Source organism: Lethenteron reissneri, chromosome 26 (genome assembly GCF_015708825.2).
Source record: "Lethenteron reissneri isolate LAM-NWPU_2019-01 chromosome 26, ASM1570882v1, whole genome shotgun sequence".
NCBI classification, from domain to species: Eukaryota; Metazoa; Chordata; class Hyperoartia; order Petromyzontiformes; family Petromyzontidae; genus Lethenteron; species Lethenteron reissneri.
In genome coordinates, this window is record NC_083804.1 from 2,653,207 (window position 1) to 2,669,127 (window position 15,921).

At 53.3% G+C, this 15,921-nt stretch overlaps 14 non-coding genes across 14 annotated transcripts; all 14 read right to left on the minus strand.

Annotated features, from left to right (window-relative positions):
* Positions 1–790: 790 nt before the first annotated feature.
* Positions 791–862, minus strand: TRNAK-CUU (transfer RNA lysine (anticodon CUU)). Its single transcript has one exon. It is a non-coding gene; the product is annotated as a tRNA-Lys (tRNA).
* A 426-nt stretch (positions 863–1,288) lies between these two features.
* Positions 1,289–1,361, minus strand: TRNAK-CUU (transfer RNA lysine (anticodon CUU)). Its single transcript has one exon. It is a non-coding gene; the product is annotated as a tRNA-Lys (tRNA).
* An 859-nt stretch (positions 1,362–2,220) lies between these two features.
* On the minus strand, positions 2,221–2,293 carry TRNAK-CUU (transfer RNA lysine (anticodon CUU)). Its single transcript has one exon. It is a non-coding gene; the product is annotated as a tRNA-Lys (tRNA).
* A 773-nt stretch (positions 2,294–3,066) lies between these two features.
* TRNAK-CUU (transfer RNA lysine (anticodon CUU)) lies at positions 3,067–3,139 on the minus strand. The gene has a single exon. It is a non-coding gene; the product is annotated as a tRNA-Lys (tRNA).
* A 669-nt stretch (positions 3,140–3,808) lies between these two features.
* TRNAK-CUU (transfer RNA lysine (anticodon CUU)) lies at positions 3,809–3,881 on the minus strand. The gene has a single exon. It is a non-coding gene; the product is annotated as a tRNA-Lys (tRNA).
* Positions 3,882–4,305: 424 nt separating this feature from the next.
* On the minus strand, positions 4,306–4,378 carry TRNAK-CUU (transfer RNA lysine (anticodon CUU)). The gene has a single exon. It is a non-coding gene; the product is annotated as a tRNA-Lys (tRNA).
* Positions 4,379–5,013: 635 nt separating this feature from the next.
* On the minus strand, positions 5,014–5,086 carry TRNAK-CUU (transfer RNA lysine (anticodon CUU)). Its single transcript has one exon. It is a non-coding gene; the product is annotated as a tRNA-Lys (tRNA).
* Positions 5,087–5,510: 424 nt separating this feature from the next.
* On the minus strand, positions 5,511–5,583 carry TRNAK-CUU (transfer RNA lysine (anticodon CUU)). The gene has a single exon. It is a non-coding gene; the product is annotated as a tRNA-Lys (tRNA).
* Positions 5,584–6,007: 424 nt separating this feature from the next.
* TRNAK-CUU (transfer RNA lysine (anticodon CUU)) lies at positions 6,008–6,080 on the minus strand. The gene has a single exon. It is a non-coding gene; the product is annotated as a tRNA-Lys (tRNA).
* A 614-nt stretch (positions 6,081–6,694) lies between these two features.
* TRNAK-CUU (transfer RNA lysine (anticodon CUU)) lies at positions 6,695–6,767 on the minus strand. Its single transcript has one exon. It is a non-coding gene; the product is annotated as a tRNA-Lys (tRNA).
* A 424-nt stretch (positions 6,768–7,191) lies between these two features.
* TRNAK-CUU (transfer RNA lysine (anticodon CUU)) lies at positions 7,192–7,264 on the minus strand. Its single transcript has one exon. It is a non-coding gene; the product is annotated as a tRNA-Lys (tRNA).
* Positions 7,265–7,688: 424 nt separating this feature from the next.
* On the minus strand, positions 7,689–7,761 carry TRNAK-CUU (transfer RNA lysine (anticodon CUU)). The gene has a single exon. It is a non-coding gene; the product is annotated as a tRNA-Lys (tRNA).
* Positions 7,762–8,633: 872 nt separating this feature from the next.
* Positions 8,634–8,706, minus strand: TRNAK-CUU (transfer RNA lysine (anticodon CUU)). Its single transcript has one exon. It is a non-coding gene; the product is annotated as a tRNA-Lys (tRNA).
* A 422-nt stretch (positions 8,707–9,128) lies between these two features.
* On the minus strand, positions 9,129–9,203 carry TRNAK-CUU (transfer RNA lysine (anticodon CUU)). The gene has a single exon. It is a non-coding gene; the product is annotated as a tRNA-Lys (tRNA).
* Between the last annotated feature and the right edge of the window lie 6,718 nt (positions 9,204–15,921).

The window sequence follows — 15,921 nt, forward strand, 5'->3', positions numbered from 1 at the left end:
CCCCGCCCCTATACAAGCCCCGCCCCTACCCCCCCGCCCCACCGCTCCCACGCCCCCACCCTAACCACGTGATTATCTGCCAAGACCGAAAGATGGCCGATGCCAACCATTTTTGGAATCAATTCCGTGTTCCATTCACAAATAATTATCAATAGGTGGTATCGATTTGAATTTTCGATTCCTATTCTAAACTCCATCCCGCCACAAAATAATGACGCACTTTTCTTACGAACAATTTATTGTGTTGCAATGCATCATTGCTGGATTAATACAGCATTAACAATGTACTAATTGATAAATAAAGATGAAGTACAGAAACAGATTAAATCTGAACTGAATGTTCTGTAGTTACCTGAATGTTTATCAAACACTTTAGGAAACCTACAAATGCATATATTAATAATAAAAGCATATATTTAAACTATGAAGAATCACATTTCAAGCAGAGATAACTATAAAAAACTAACCAAGAAATCATATAAATACACACCAATGACCAGTTTAGATTTTTTAAACCTATATCCACAATGAACGATTCACACTATAACTATTTGCATACTAACCACTTCAACAATATGTGTCAACTACAGTACAGATACTGGGACAGGAAACGATTCGTGTTGACTAGTTGGCACTCAGTCTTGAGTGTTTCTGTGAAATTACCTCTCCTCCAGGTGTGGTCGAAGTCCCTTCCTCTCACTCGGCACTTCTGACATCTTATCGTATGGCTGCTGATGTAGATGCACACAAGCAACTACAATTTCACATTGAGGTGGTCAAAACTATTCTGAGCCCAACGTGGGCTCAAATCCACGACCCTGAGATTAAGAGTCTCATGCTCTACCGACTGAACTAGCTGGGCTTCTGTCGTGAGTGACCCCTGTCTAATTTGGGGTGATTGTGAGTCATGTCACCCACCGTATATTTAAAAAAAACATGAATTTAAGCAAAAAGGAATTAGTAAGTTTAAAGATTGTCTAGTTAATTGATCTACATAAATGGACAATTTAAGTCCATGGGAATCACACGTTGTTTCTACGCCCAACATGGGGCTCAAACCCACGACCCTGAGATCAAGAGTCTCTAGCTCGACCGACTGAACTAGCCTAGCTGCTCTTGTAAGTGTCCCCAGTCGAACTTGGGGTGATTGTGAGTCAAGTAACCCACAGTATATTTCAGAAAAAACATGACAATAAGTAAAAGGTAATTCGATTGTTTTCATCATGCGTGCTAAATTGGTCCACAGAAATGCACAATAGTCGTCAAAGGAAATCACAAAATTATTGAGCGCCCAACGTGGGGCTCGAACCCACGACCCTGAGATTAAGAGTCTCATGCTCTACCGACTGAGCTAGCCGGGCTTCTTTGATGTGTTATCGCTGCCTAACTTGGGTCATTGTGAGTCATGTCACCCACCGTATTAAAAAAAAACATGACAATAAGTAACAGGTAATACTGGTAGGAACCTCTGGTTACACCAGCCCACAGGGGATTCTTTTGTCCGTCGTGGATTCCAAATATGGGAAGGGTGGGTGGGGCTGGGTGGAGAGGGGAGGGTGAGGAGGGGAGTTTGGGGAGGGGATGGGTGGGGAGGGAGGGGATGGGTGCGGAAGGCGGCCACGGCACTCAATCTCTACATTTAATCCGCCAATTCGTTGAGCCATCATTCGAGGTAAGGTCACTTCCGAATCGTATAGAGCTCAGTGGGCCCTGCCCGGTCAAAATAAAACCTTTAGTTGAGCACTACACATGTCTGCACAGGGCACTGTACACACGTGTGTTGTAAGGCTTGTGCCCGCCCCTAACAGTCGGCCATATTTGCAGAATACACCACACCGCCGTTGACCCTGGCCACCCATCGTTCCTACCAGCTCCTTCCGCAGGAATGTGTTTCGATTGTTTTCATCATGCGTGCTAAATTGGTCCACAGAAATGCACAATGGTAGTCAAACCAAATCACAAAATTATTCTGCGCCCAACGTGGGGCTCAAACCCACGACCCTGAGATCAAGAGTCTCTAGCTCGACCGACTGAACTAGCCTAGCTGCTGTTGTAAGTGTCCCCAGTCGAACTTGGGGTGATTGTGAGTCATGTGTCCCACAGTATATTTCAGAAAACATGACAAAAAGCAAAAGGTAATTCGATTGTTTTCATCATGTGTGCGAAATTGGCCCACAGAGATGCACAATGGTAGTCAAAGCAAATCACAAAATGATTCTGCGCCCAACATGGGGCTCGAACCCACGACCCTGAGATTAAGAGTGTCATGCTCTACCGACTGAGCTAGCCGGGCTTCTGTGGTGTGTGACCCCTGTCTAATTTGAGGTGATTGTGAGTCATGTCACCCACCGTTTCTTAAAAAAAAAAACATGAAATTAAGCGAAAAGGAATTAGTAAGTTTAAAGACTGTCTAGTTAATTGATCTACATAAATGGACAATTTAAGTCCATGGGAATCACACGTTGTTTCTACGCCCAACATGGGGCTCAAACCCACGACCCTGAGATTAAGAGTCTCATGGTCTACCGACTGAACTAGCCTAGCTGCTGTTGTAAGTGCCTCCAGTCGAACTTGGGGTGATTGTGAGTCATGTCACCCACATTATATTTCAGAAAAAACATGAATTTAAGCAAAAAGGAATTAGTAAGTTTAAAGACTATCTAGTTAATTGATCTACATAAATGCACAATTTAAGTCCATGGGAATTATACGTTGTTTCTACGCCCAACATGGGGCTCAAACCCACGACCCTGAGATTTTTTTTTTTTCATATGGTGGGTGACATGACTCACAATGACCCCAAGTTAGGCAGCGCTAACACACCACAGAAGCCCGGCTAGCTCAGTCGGTAGAGCATGAGTCTCTAGCTCGACCGACTGAACTAGCCTAGCTACTGTTGTAAGTGTCCCCAGTCGAACTTGGGGTGATTGTGAGTCAAGTGACCCACAGTATATTTCAGAAAACATGACAAAAAGCAAAAGGTAATTCGATTGTTTTCATCATGTGTGCGAAATTGGCCCATAGAGATGCACAATGGTAGTCAAAGCAAATCACAAAATTATTCTGCGCCCAACGTGGGGCTCGAACCCACGACCCTGAGATTAAGAGTCTCATGCTCTACCGACTGAGCTAGCCGGGCTTCTGTGGTGTGTTATTACTGCCTAACTTGGGGTCATTGTGAGTCATGTCACCCACCGTATTAAAAAAAACATGACAATATAGAACAGGTAATACTGGTAGGAACCTCTGGTTACACCAGCCCACAGGGGATTATTTTGTCCGTCGTGGATTCCAAATATGGGAAGGGTGGGTGGGGCTGGGTGGAGAGTGGAGGGTGGGGAGGGGCTGGGTGAGGAGGGGAGTTTGGGGAGGGGATGGGTGGGGAGGGAGGGGATGGGTGGGGAGGGAGGGGATTGGTGGGGAGGGAGGGGAATGGTGGGGAGGGAGGGGATGGGTGCGGAAGGCGGCCACGACACTCAATCCGCCAATTCGTTGAGCCATCATTCGACGCGAGGTCACTTCCGAATCGTATAGAGCTCAGTGGGCCCTGCCCGGTCAAAATAAAACCTTTAGTTGAGCACTACACATGTCTGCACAGGGCACTGTACACACGTGTGTTGTAAGGCTTGTGCCCGCCCTAACAGTCGGCCATATTTGCAGAATACACCACGCCGCCGTTGACCCTGGCCACCCATCGTTCCTACCAGCTCCCTCCGCAGGAATGTGTTTCGATTGTTTTCATCATGCGTGCTAAATTGGTCCACAGAAATGCACAATGGTAGTCAAAGCAAATCACAAAATTATTCTGCGCCCAACGTGGGGCTCGAACCCACGACCCTGAGATTAAGAGTCTCATGCTCTACCGACTGAGCTAGCCAGGCTGCTGTGGTGAGTGACTCCTGTCTAACTTGGGGTGATTGTGAGTCATGTCACCCACCGTATATTTCAAAAAAACATGAATTGAAGCAAAAAGGAATTGGTAAGTTTAAAGACTGTCCAGTTAATTCATCTACATAAATGGACAATTGAAGTCCATGGGAATCACACGTTGTTTCTGCACCCAACATGGGGCTCAAACCCACGACCCTGAGATCAAGAGTCTCTAGCTCGACCGACTGAACTAGCCTAGCTACTGTTGTAAGTGTCCCCAGTCGAACTTGGGGTGATTGTGAGTCAAGTGACCCACAGTATATTTCAGAAAACATGACAAAAAGCAAAAGGTAATTCGATTGTTTTCATCATGTGTGCGAAATTGGCCCACAGAGATGCACAATGGTAGTCAAAGCAAATCACAAAATAATTCTGCGCCCAACGTGGGGCTCAAACCCACGACCCTGAGATTAAGAGTCTCATGCTCTACCGACTGAGCTAGCCGGGCTGCTGTGGTGAGTGAACCCTGTCTAACTTGGGGTGATTGTGAGTCATGTCACCCACCGTATTAAAAAAAAAACATGACTATAGAACAGGTAATACTGGTAGGAACCTCTGGTTACACCAGCCCACAGGGGATTACTTTGTCCGTCGTTGATTCCAAATATGGGAATGGTGGGTGGGGCTGGGTGGAGTGGGGAGGGGCTGGGTGAGGAGGGGAGTTTGGGGAGGGGATGGGTGGGGAGGGAGGGGATGGGTAGGGAGGGAGGGGATGGGTAAGGAAGGCGGCCACGGCACTCAATCTCTACATTTAATCCGCCAATTCGTTGAGCCATCATTCGAGGCAAGGTCACTTCCGAATCGTATAGAGCTCAGTGGGCCCTGTCCGGTCAAAATAAAACCTTTAGTTGAGCACTACACATGTCTGCACAGGGCACTGTACACACGTGTGTTGTAAGGCTTGTGCCCGCCCTAACAGTCGGCCATATTTGCAGAATACACCACGCCGCCGTTGACCCTGGCCACCCATCGTTCCTACCAGCTCCCTCCGCAGGAATGTGTTTCGATTGTTTTCATCATGCGTGCTAAATTGGTCCACAGAAATGCACAATGGTAGTCAAACCAAATCACAAAATTATTCTGCGCCCAACGTGGGGCTCGAACCCACGACCCTGAGATTAAGAGTCTCATGCTCTACCGACTGAGCTAGCCGGGCTGCTGTGGTGAGTGACCCCTGTCTAACTTGGGGTGATTGTGAGTCATGTCACCCACCGTATATTTCAAAAAAACATGAATTGAAGCAAAAAGGAATTAGTAAGTTTAAAGACTGTCTAGTTAATTGATCTACATAAATGGACAATTTAAATCCATGGGAATCACACGTTGTTTCTGCACCCAACATGGGGCTCAAACCCACGACCCTGAGATCAAGAGTCTCTAGCTCGACCGACTGAACTAGCCTAGCTACTGTTGTAAGTGTCCCCAGTCGATCTTGGGGTGATTGTGAGTCAAGTGACCCACAGTATATTTCAGAAAACATGACAAAAAGCAAAAGGTAATTCGATTGTTTGCATCATGTGTGCGAAATTGGCCCACAGAGATGCACAATGGTAGTCAAAGCAAATCACAAAATAATTCTGCGCCCAACGTGGGGCTCGAACCCACGACCCTGAGATTAAGAGTCTCATGCTCTACCGACTGAGCTAGCCAGGCTGCTGTGGTGAGTGACCCCTGTCTAACTTGGGGTGATTGTGAGTCATGTCACCCACCGTATATTTCAAAAAAACATGAATTGAAGCAAAAAGGAATTAGTAAGTTTAAAGACTGTCTAGTTAATTCATCTACATAAATGGACAATTGAAGTCCATGGGAATCACACGTTGTTTCTGCACGCAACATGGGGCTCAAACCCACGACCCTGAGATCAAGAGTCTCTAGCTCGACCGACTGAACTAGCCTAGCTACTGTTGTAAGTGTCCCCAGTCGAACTTGGGGTGATTGTGAGTCAAGTGACCCACAGTATATTTCAGAAAACATGACAAAAAGCAAAAGGTAATTCGATTGTTTTCATCATGTGTGCGAAATTGGCCCACAGAGATGCACAATGGTAGTCAAAGCAAATCACAAAATAATTCTGCGCCCAACGTGGGGCTCGAACCCACGACCCTGAGATTAAGAGTCTCATGCTCTACCGACTGAGCTAGCCGGGCTGCTGTGGCGAGTGAACCCTGTCTAACTTGGGGTGATTGTGAGTCATGTCACCCACCGTATTAAAAAAAACATGACTATAGAACAGGTAATACTGGTAGGAACCTCTGGTTACACCAGCCCACAGGGGATTATTTTGTCCGTCGTTGATTCCAAATATGGGAAGGGTGGGTGGGGCTGGGTGGAGTGGGGAGGGGCTGGGTGAGGAGGGGAGTTTGGGGAGGGGATGGGTGGGGAGGGAGGGGATGGGTAAGGAAGGCGGCCACGGCACTCAATCTCTACATTTAATCCGCCAATTCGTTGAGCCATCATTCGAGGCAAGGTCACTTCCGAATCGTATAGAGCTCAGTGGGTCCTGTCCGGTCAAAATAAAACCTTTAGTTGAGCACTACACATGTCTGCACAGGGCACTGTACACACGTGTGTTGTAAGGCTTGTGCCCGCCCTAACAGTCGGCCATATTTGCAGAATACACCACGCCGCCGTTGACCCTGGCCACCCATCGTTCCTACCAGCTCCCTCCGCAGGAATGTGTTTCGATTGTTTTCATCATGCGTGCTAAATTGGTCCACAGAAATGCACAATGGTAGTCAAACCAAATCACAAAATTATTCTGCGCCCAACGTGGGGCTCGAACCCACGACCCTGAGATTAAGAGTCTCATGCTCTACCGACTGAGCTAGCCGGGCTGTTGTGGTGAGTGACCCCTGTCTAACTTGGGGTGATTGTGAGTCATGTCACCCACCGTATATTTCAAAAAAACATGAATTGAAGCAAAAAGGAATTAGTAAGTTTAAAGACTGTCTAGTTAATTGATCTACATAAATGGACAATTTAAGTCCATGGGAATCACACGTTGTTTCTGCACCCAACATGGGGCTCAAACCCACGACCCTGAGATCAAGAGTCTCTAGCTCGACCGACTGAACTAGCCTAGCTACTGTTGTAAGTGCCCCCAGTCGATCTTGGGGTGATTGTGAGTCAAGTGACCCACAGTATATTTCAGAAAACATGACAAAAAGCAAAAGGTAATTCGATTGTTTGCATCATGTGTGCGAAATTGGCCCACAGAGATGCACAATGGTAGTCAAAGCAAATTACAAAATAATTCTGCGCCCAACGTGGGGCTCGAACCCACGACCCTGAGATTAAGAGTCTCATGCTCTACCGACTGAGCTAGCCGGGCTGCTGTGGTGAGTGACCCCTGTCTAACTTGGGGTGATTGTGAGTCATGTCACCCACCGTATATTTCAAAAAAACATGAATTGAAGCCAAAAGGAATTAGTAAGTTTAAAGACTGTCTAGTTAATTCATCTACATAAATGGACAATTTAAGTCCATGGGAATCACACGTTGTTTCTGCACCCAACATGGGGCTCAAACCCACGACCCTGATATCAAGAGTCTCTAGCTCGACCGACTGAACTAGCCTAGCTACTGTTGTAAGTGTCCCCAGTCGAACTTGGGGTGATTGTGAGTCAAGTGACCCACAGTATATTTCAGAAAACATGACAAAAAGCAAAAGGTAATTCGATTGTTTTCATCATGTGTGCGAAATTGGCCCACAGAGATGCACAATGGTAGTCAAAGCAAATCACAAAATTATTCTGCGCCCAACGTGGGGCTCGAACCCACGACCCTGAGATTAAGAGTCTCATGCTCTACCGACTGAGCTAGCCGGGCTTCCGTGGTGTGTTATCACTGCCTAACTTGGGGTCATTGTGAGTCATGTCACCCACCGTATTAAAAAAAAAAACATGACAATATAGAACAGGTAATACTGGTAGGAACCTCTGGTTACACCAGCCCACAGGGGATTCTTTTGTCCGCCGTGGATTCCAAATATGGGAAGGGTGGGTGGGGCTGGGTGGGGCTGGGTGGAGAGGGGAGGGTGGGGAGGGGAGTTTGGGCAGGGGATGGGTGGGGAGGGAGGGGATGGGTGCGGAAGGCGGCCACGGCACTCAATCTCTACATTTAATCCGCCAATTCGTTGAGCCATCATTCGAGGTAAGGTCACTTCCGAATCGTATAGAGCTCAGTGGGCCCTGCCCGGTAAAAATAAAACCTTTAGTTGAGCACTACACATGTCTGCACAGGGCACTGTACACACGTGTGTTGTAAGGCTTGTGCCCGCCCCTAACAGTCGGCCATATTTGCAGAATACACCACACCGCCGTTGACCCTGGCCACCCATCGTTCCTACCAGCTCCTTCCGCAGGAATGTGTTTAGATTGTTTTCATCATGCGTGCTAAATTGGTCCACAGAAATGCACAATGGTAGTCAAACCAAATCACAAAATTATTCTGCGCCCAACGTGGGGCTCAAACCCACGACCCTGAGATCAAGAGTCTCTAGCTCGACCGACTGAACTAGCCTAACTGCTGTTGTAAGTGTCCCCAGTCGAACTTGGGGTGATTGTGAGTCAAGTGACCCACAGTATATTTCAGAAAACATGACAAAAAGCAAAAGGTAATTCGATTGTTTGCATCATGTGTGCGAAATTGGCCCACAGAGATGCACAATGGTAGTCAAAGCAAATCACAAGATAATTCTGCGCCCAACGTGGGGCTCGAACCCACGACCCTGAGATTAAGAGTCTCATGCTCTACCGACTGAGCTAGCCGGGCTGCTGTGGTGAGTGACCCCTGTCTAACTTGGGGTGATTGTGAGTCATGTCACCCACCGTATATTTCAAAAAAACATGAATTGAAGCAAAAAGGAATTAGTAAGTTTAAAGACTGTCTAGTTAATTCATCTACATAAATGGACAATTTAAGTCCATGGGAATCACACGTTGTTTCTGCACCCAACATGGGGCTCAAACCCACGACCCTGATATCAAGAGTCTCTAGCTCGACCGACTGAACTAGCCTAGCTACTGTTGTAAGTGTCCCCAGTCGAACTTGGGGTGATTGTGAGTCAAGTGACCCACAGTATATTTCAGAAAACATGACAAAAAGCAAAAGGTAATTCGATTGTTTTCATCATGTGTGCGAAATTGGCCCACAGAGATGCACAATGGTAGTCAAAGCAAATCACAAAATTATTCTGCGGCCAACGTGGGGCTCGAACCCACGACCCTGAGATTAAGAGTCTCATGCTCTACCGACTGAGCTAGCCGGGCTTCCGTGGTGTGTTATCACTGCCTAACTTGGGGTCATTGTGAGTCATGTCACCCACCGTATTAAAAAAAAAAACATGACAATATAGAACAGGTAATACTGGTAGGAACCTCTGGTTACACCAGCCCACAGGGGATTCTTTTGTCCGCCGTGGATTCCAAATATGGGAAGGGTGGGTGGGGCTGGGTGGAGAGGGGAGGGTGGGGAGGGGAGTTTGGGGAGGGGATGGGAGGGGAGTTTGGGGAGGGGATGGTGTGGGGGCCGTTGGCCCCCGGGGTCCCTCCCGCCTGCATCCCCTATTCCGTTTACGTTACCCCACCTCCCTATTACTCGCTACGGTTTCGTCGGCATTCGAATGCGACGCCCCTACTGTTACAGCCTCGCGCCGCGCTCCCACGCTGCGAGCATACGTGCGCACATCATCGTCAATCAAACGCCGTGCTCGCAGTATAGCCCTGTGCGGCACGTTACCAATGCGCATCCGTATCCGACATGTAACGAACGTATGCACACACACACACGCCGCTCCGTGCACTCCAACTCCACACCAACTACGCAAGTTATGATCGCGCACCTGTATCACACACGGAGTGAACACACGCGACACCCACTCTTGCGCCGCTCTGCGCAGCGCTCGCCGTCTGCTGGCCGCTTGCGTTATGATCGCGCACCTGGGGTACGCCTATTACGCACGCCGCGAGCTTACGCACACACAGTACCACACGCGTTCCCACACGCAACCCGCGCGCTCAGCTCCGCGCAGCGCTCACTCACGTGGCGAACCACTGTGCACACAGCGCACCCACACGCTCACACTGCACGACAAGATCACGCGAGACCACTCTTCGCTATTAATGATTTATTATATGCCACCTGCGAATTGATGTTGAATCAGTGAGTCGACGAGGCTGGCCTATTCCACTAAACCTGTACCTATTCCCTATTTATCGGCTTACGATACCCTACTTCACCTCCCCACTCACTGTTTGGTGCCCGCGGAGGTTCGCTGCTCTCTGCGCTAACAGCGTACCTCGATGCGTCGCACGGACGTCCGGGTCGCTGGCTGGAAGTCCTGCTGGTCTGCTGGCCTGGAGAGAAGCGAGCTATTTTCCCTCTGCGCCCCTCTATTTATCCTCCCTACCTTCAAGGGGATGCTGCGCTAAACAATGGGCTCGCGATCCTCTGGCACGCGCACGGCGGTTCTGGGTGCTGTTGATATGCTAATCAGTGTGCCGCGTGCAAGGCGTAAATCCTACTTAATCCCTTACCCTCCCTAACAATGGGGCCTGCGCGCTCAAGCGCAATTATCCCAACCCTCCATGACTATGCGCAACAGCCCCTGTGACCCCGCTATTCATGCTGTCCCGTGCCTCCCCTGCTCGCCCCGTCGACCCGTGGGAGTGTGTGTGGGGGGAAATGCGCCTCAACCGCAGTGGCCGAATGCCCCACGCCACGACCTACCATATTAAGGCCGGCCGCAGCGCCGCGGTGCCACGTAGCACGGGGAGGTCATCCAATTCCCTGATCGCCGGAAACCGTGAGAATTAATCCCGATAAGGGTCTCTCGGATAAAAACCGGTCGATCAGGTGACCTTCCCTTCCAGCTCTATGGGGGGGGGGGAATGCGTGCGGGTGTGTGCTTATGTGGGGCGGGTGATGGGGGGCAGTGCGGTGGGGGAAGCCGGGCGGCTCCCTGGTTCGGCAGAGCGGCCCCGTCGTTGTGGCACCACATAGCCCCCCGGGGTGCCAGTCCCCGTCCCGGGTTGACTGGAGCACCTCGCCTGGGTTGCCCCCACGAGGTATCGCCGCGGGGTCCGCGGGATTCGCCCGGCCCTTGTGGCTGGCCTCGGGGGTGGCGGCTCCGTCTCCTGGGGCTCCGGCGGTGGTCTCCTCCTCCATTCCAACGGCTCCCCTCGGCCTCTGGCACCTGCGGGCTGGGGAACAAACTCAGAGGCGGTGGGGTTTAAGGGTCGCCGTCCTCGTCGCCCCCGGCCCCGCCCGGGGCCCCTCGGAGCCCGGGGCTCCGTGGGGCCCATGTACTGCGCGAGGCCCCCGGGCACGGGGGGTGGGGGGACCCCGGGGTTTCGGGGTACTTGGACGGCGGGGCTCCCCCCCTCGGGGGCTGCTCGCCACGGCTTCAGTCGGCGGATGTTGACCACCATCTCCCGGCCCCTCTCTCCTCCCTGAATCAGCACCGTCCATGGTGAGATCTGCCGTCTCACAATCCAGGGTCCTCGCCAGTAGGTGGTCAGCTTCCCCACCTGTCCGGCACCGACGCGGGGAGTGTACAGCCACACCTCGGAGCCCGCAGTGTAGAAGGGGGGCTCCATACGGGGTCGGGCGCCCTGCTCTTGCCGCTGGTGCGCGGCCTCTCCGTGCGGGCCGGCTCGGCCCCTGGCCCCTCGCAGGGTCTCCAGCAAGTGCTCCACGGGGTGGCTCCCTTCCTCCCGTTGCGGCGGAGGAACACCGAACAGCAGATCTGCGGGCAGGCGAGACTCGCGACCAAACATCATTAGGAACGGGGTCTGTCCTGTAGAGGTGTGAACGGCGGTGGTGTAGGCGAACAGGGCATAGGGAAGGTGTTCGTCCCAGTCCTGTTGATTCGCGGCCGCCATGCGTTTAAGCTTCCCGGCCAGAGTCTGGTTCATCCTCTCTACCATCCCGTTCGCCTGGGGGTGATACGCCGTGGTTCGGTCCTTCTGGATCCCGAACTCTCGGCACAGCGCCTGAAATAGTTCGGCCTCGAATTCACTACCCTGGTCGGTAATGACTCGTTCGGGGATCCCGCACTTAAGTACGTAGTTTTCCACGAAGGCCCGGGCCACTACAAGGGCTGTTTTATCCGGGATAGCCACCGCCACGGGGTAGCGGGTGAAGTATTCCACCGCTACGAGAATATATCGGTTGCCCCGGTGGGATCGTGGAAAGGGCCCCTGCAGGTCGATTCCGACCAACTGATTCGTCCGACTGACTCGGAACGGCCTCAGGGGTACCTGGTACCTCGCCGGCTTTTGCCCACACTGCTGACAGGCCCGGCAGCCCTGCACCCAGGCGGCCACATCTTGTGCCAATTTGGGCCAGAGATACTGGCGACGCAGGGTCTCTCGAGTGCGTCGTTCCCCATCGTGGCCCCCGAGTGGGTGGTCATGCACCAGCCGTAGCAGCTGGGGTCGCACCTGGGCAGGAACACAGATGCACCCCGGCTGGCCGGCCTCGGTTAACTCCCGTACCACTCCGTTCCGCACACACAACCGGGCATACAAACCGCTCCAGGGTCCTGGTAGGGCGCTCTTTTCCTCCCGCAGTGCCGCCTCCACTGCCGCCAGATCCGGATCTCGCTGCTGGGTCTGTCTCAGCTGCTCGTCGTTTAGGCCCGGGAAGGCGCAGCCGACGTCCTCCTGGATCCGTCCGATCGGGTCCCGAGCCGCGGGTCCCGCGCTTGCCGGGCGGTCGACGGGATCCTCAGTGCCACCTGTGAGGGTCTCTGTGGCGCACACTGCACTCTCTCTCGCTGGGGGGGGGTCAGTGGCCGCGGCCTCTCGGGGGTCCGTTGCCTGCCGGCAGCGTCCCCCCGTGAAACACGGGCAGGCCTCCTCCGCCCTCGTCTCGGCGTACACCGTGGGTCGCCTCGACAAGGCGTCCGCGTTTGCATGCGTCCGGCCAGCCCGATACTCGATTTGCAGGTTGTACTCCTGCAACTGCGCCAACCACCGGGCCATCTGCCCCCGCGGCTCCTTGAATGTAAGAAGAAACTGCAGAGCATAATGGTCAGTGCGTACGCGACATCTCCTGCCGTACAAATACGGCCGGAACTGTTTGCATGCGAAAATCACGGCGTACAACTCTTGGCGGGTCACGCAATAGTTCAGCTCGGCCCCACTCAAGGTCCGGCTGGCGTACGCGATGACTCGTTCCGTCCCATCCTGTACCTGTGACAACACCGCGCCCAGCCCGCTGCTGCAGGCGTCGGTGTCCAAAATAAAATCGGTGGTAAAATCGGGGAAAGCGAGGGTGGGGGCGTGGGTGAGGTGGTCTTTGAGAGTGGTGAAGGCCGTCTGGCAGGTCCCCGTCCACTGGTAGGGGTGCTTAGGGGAGGTGAGTTGGGTGAGAGGGCGTGCAATCTCGCTGAATCCCTTTACAAATCGACGATAATAGGTGGCGAGCCCCAAAAATGATCTGATCTCCGTCAGATTCCTTGGCCGTGGCCACTCCACTACGGCGCGTACCTTCTCCGGATCGGTGTGCACGCCTGCCTCGCTGACGCGATGCCCGAGGTACCCCACCTCGCGTTGTGCCATGTAACACTTACGTGGCTTGAGCTTGAGATGAGCCGCTCGCAGTCGCTGGAACACCTCTCGAAGCCTGGACCAATGCTCAGACAAAGATCTACTGAACACTATCACATCGTCCAAGTAAATCAGGCACTGTTCCCACTGCAAGCCCCGCATCACCAACTCCATCAACCGCTGGAACGTCGCGGGCGCGTTAGTGAGTCCGAACGGCAACACTCGAAACTCAAATAGGCCCATCGGGGTGGTGAATGCTGTTTTTGGCCGATCCTCCTCCGTCATCTCCACCTGCCAGTAACCGGACGCCAGATCGAGGGTGGAAAAATACCGCGCTCCTGCGAGACTGTCGAAGGTGTCGTCGATGCGGGGTATGGGGAAGGCATCGCCGAGCGTGACTGCGTTAAGTTTACGGTAATCGACGCAGAACCGGGTTGACCCATCCTTTTTCGTTACTAGTACCACCGGGGCTGACCAGGGGCTCGCCGAGGGCTGAATTATGTTATCGCGAAGCATGTCCCCAACTGCCTCTTTGATTTGGGCGCGTTCGGGTGCGCCCACTCGGTATGCAGGGAGTTTGATGGGTCGGGCTGCACCGGTGTCAATTTGGTGCTTAACAAGATCGGTCCGACCCACGTCCGAGTCGTGTTCACTGAATACGTCGGCATACTCCCGCAGTAACTCGCGCAGCCGATCGGCCTCTCCCTTAGGTAAATCCGCCCATGGTACATGTAACGCGTCGAGCAGGGGAACGACCTCGGCTCGGGGAGTCGGGCCGACTCGCCAGGCCAGGTCCTGGTCACCCTCAGGACGCCCGGGGTCCTCAGCCCAGAGTGCGAACACCGAGTCGTTAGAGTGGCGTGCGTGCAGGGGGTGTACTGTGGCTATCGGGGTGCGCCGTCGCAGTATCGCTGGGGTATGGTGGGGGTTAAACATCCGCATAAACAATCGGTCCCCATCTGCGTTTACCAACGTGGCGGATCCCACAACCCCATACCGTTTTGCCAACTCCGGGTGAGGAGTTAGCATTACCTCCCCTGATGGTCGGAGCGTGGGGTCGGTGGGGGATGTTGCCACCGGCACCAGCATCTCGGTGAGCGGGCCGATGGTGACGGCCGTCGCCAGGATAGCGGCCACAGGTGCAAAGCGGCGGCGCGTTGGTTCTCGTCCCAGGAACGGTATCCGCTCGCCGTTGCTCTCCATGGTGGCGCATCGCTGGCGGGGTTGCACGTTGAGTCCCAACCGTTCTAGGAGGTCGGTGCCTGCGATACACTCGTGACACAACGCACTCGACACGTAGAATTCCTGCGTGCACACCTGGCTGCCTATGCGGACCTCTAGGGTGGCTCTCCCCAGCAGCCCCATTCCGGCTCCGCTCGCAGTGTGCAGCGCGCGGTCCGGTGCCTGCAGGTGACGCACGTCGACCCCGATCGCGCTGCAGTGCGCTGCGCTCACGAGCGAGGCCACCGCCCCCGTGTCCAGCAGGATTCGGGTACGCACTCCGTTTACCTCCCCTTCCACCAGCGACGTGGCCCCCGTGATCCCCGCCACCAGCTCCCGCAGCCAGTCGCCAGGAGTCACCGTTTCTGTGGGCGTTGTTGCTGGAACCTGTGTGGAGATCACTCGCTCGCCATTATTCTCACACCTTGTTTGTGTCGGGGCTACGTCGATTTCACCCCCCGGTGGTCCCCTCTCTAGGGGGGCCTTAGTGTTTGACCTTAGCTCTTGTCTAGCTCGGGCGACCTGAGGACAGTCCCTCACTAGATGCCCTCGGCGATCGCACATATAACATGCCCGGGGAGGGGTGGCGGCTCCGTAGTGGGCTCTCTGCCCACTCCCTCCTCCCCCAGTGCGCTGCTGCTCATACTCTGCTTCTAGTCGCGCTATCCTTCCAGTTAGCCCTCCTACCGTGGAGTCTAGTTCCCCCATCTCGGATCGGATGGTCTCAACGGAGGATTGCAGTTGGGTCATATTTTTATTCGTTTCCTCGCGTACCTGGGTTACCCTCTCACCTACGTGAGTTACCTTGTTGTCTATCTGGGTTACCTGGCCGGAGACATCCTTTATACCCGTTTGTATACCGGCAACCCATCCCGGGGTTGTCTCGCGGGACACTGGAGGCTCTCTTTCCCGGCCCCTTACCGTCCTCGCGAGCTCCTGTTCCTCCTCCTCGTCTTCCGAGAGCAGGCTCGCAATGGCGCGCTCTCGTCCCAGCCCCCGGAGCTGCGCGCGTTCGCTGTGAATTCTTTCACACTTACGTGCGCGCTCGACAAGGGCGTTAAAGGGAAGACGTGGGCAGCTCATGTCTGGCTGCCACCACGCCGTGCGAGACAGGTACCGCTGGATTTTCTCGGCGGCCAGTTCCTCAATAACATCAGTTGCGTACCCCGGGCGTGCGATCTTTGTTAACTCGCGCACATCCTCGGCGTAATCA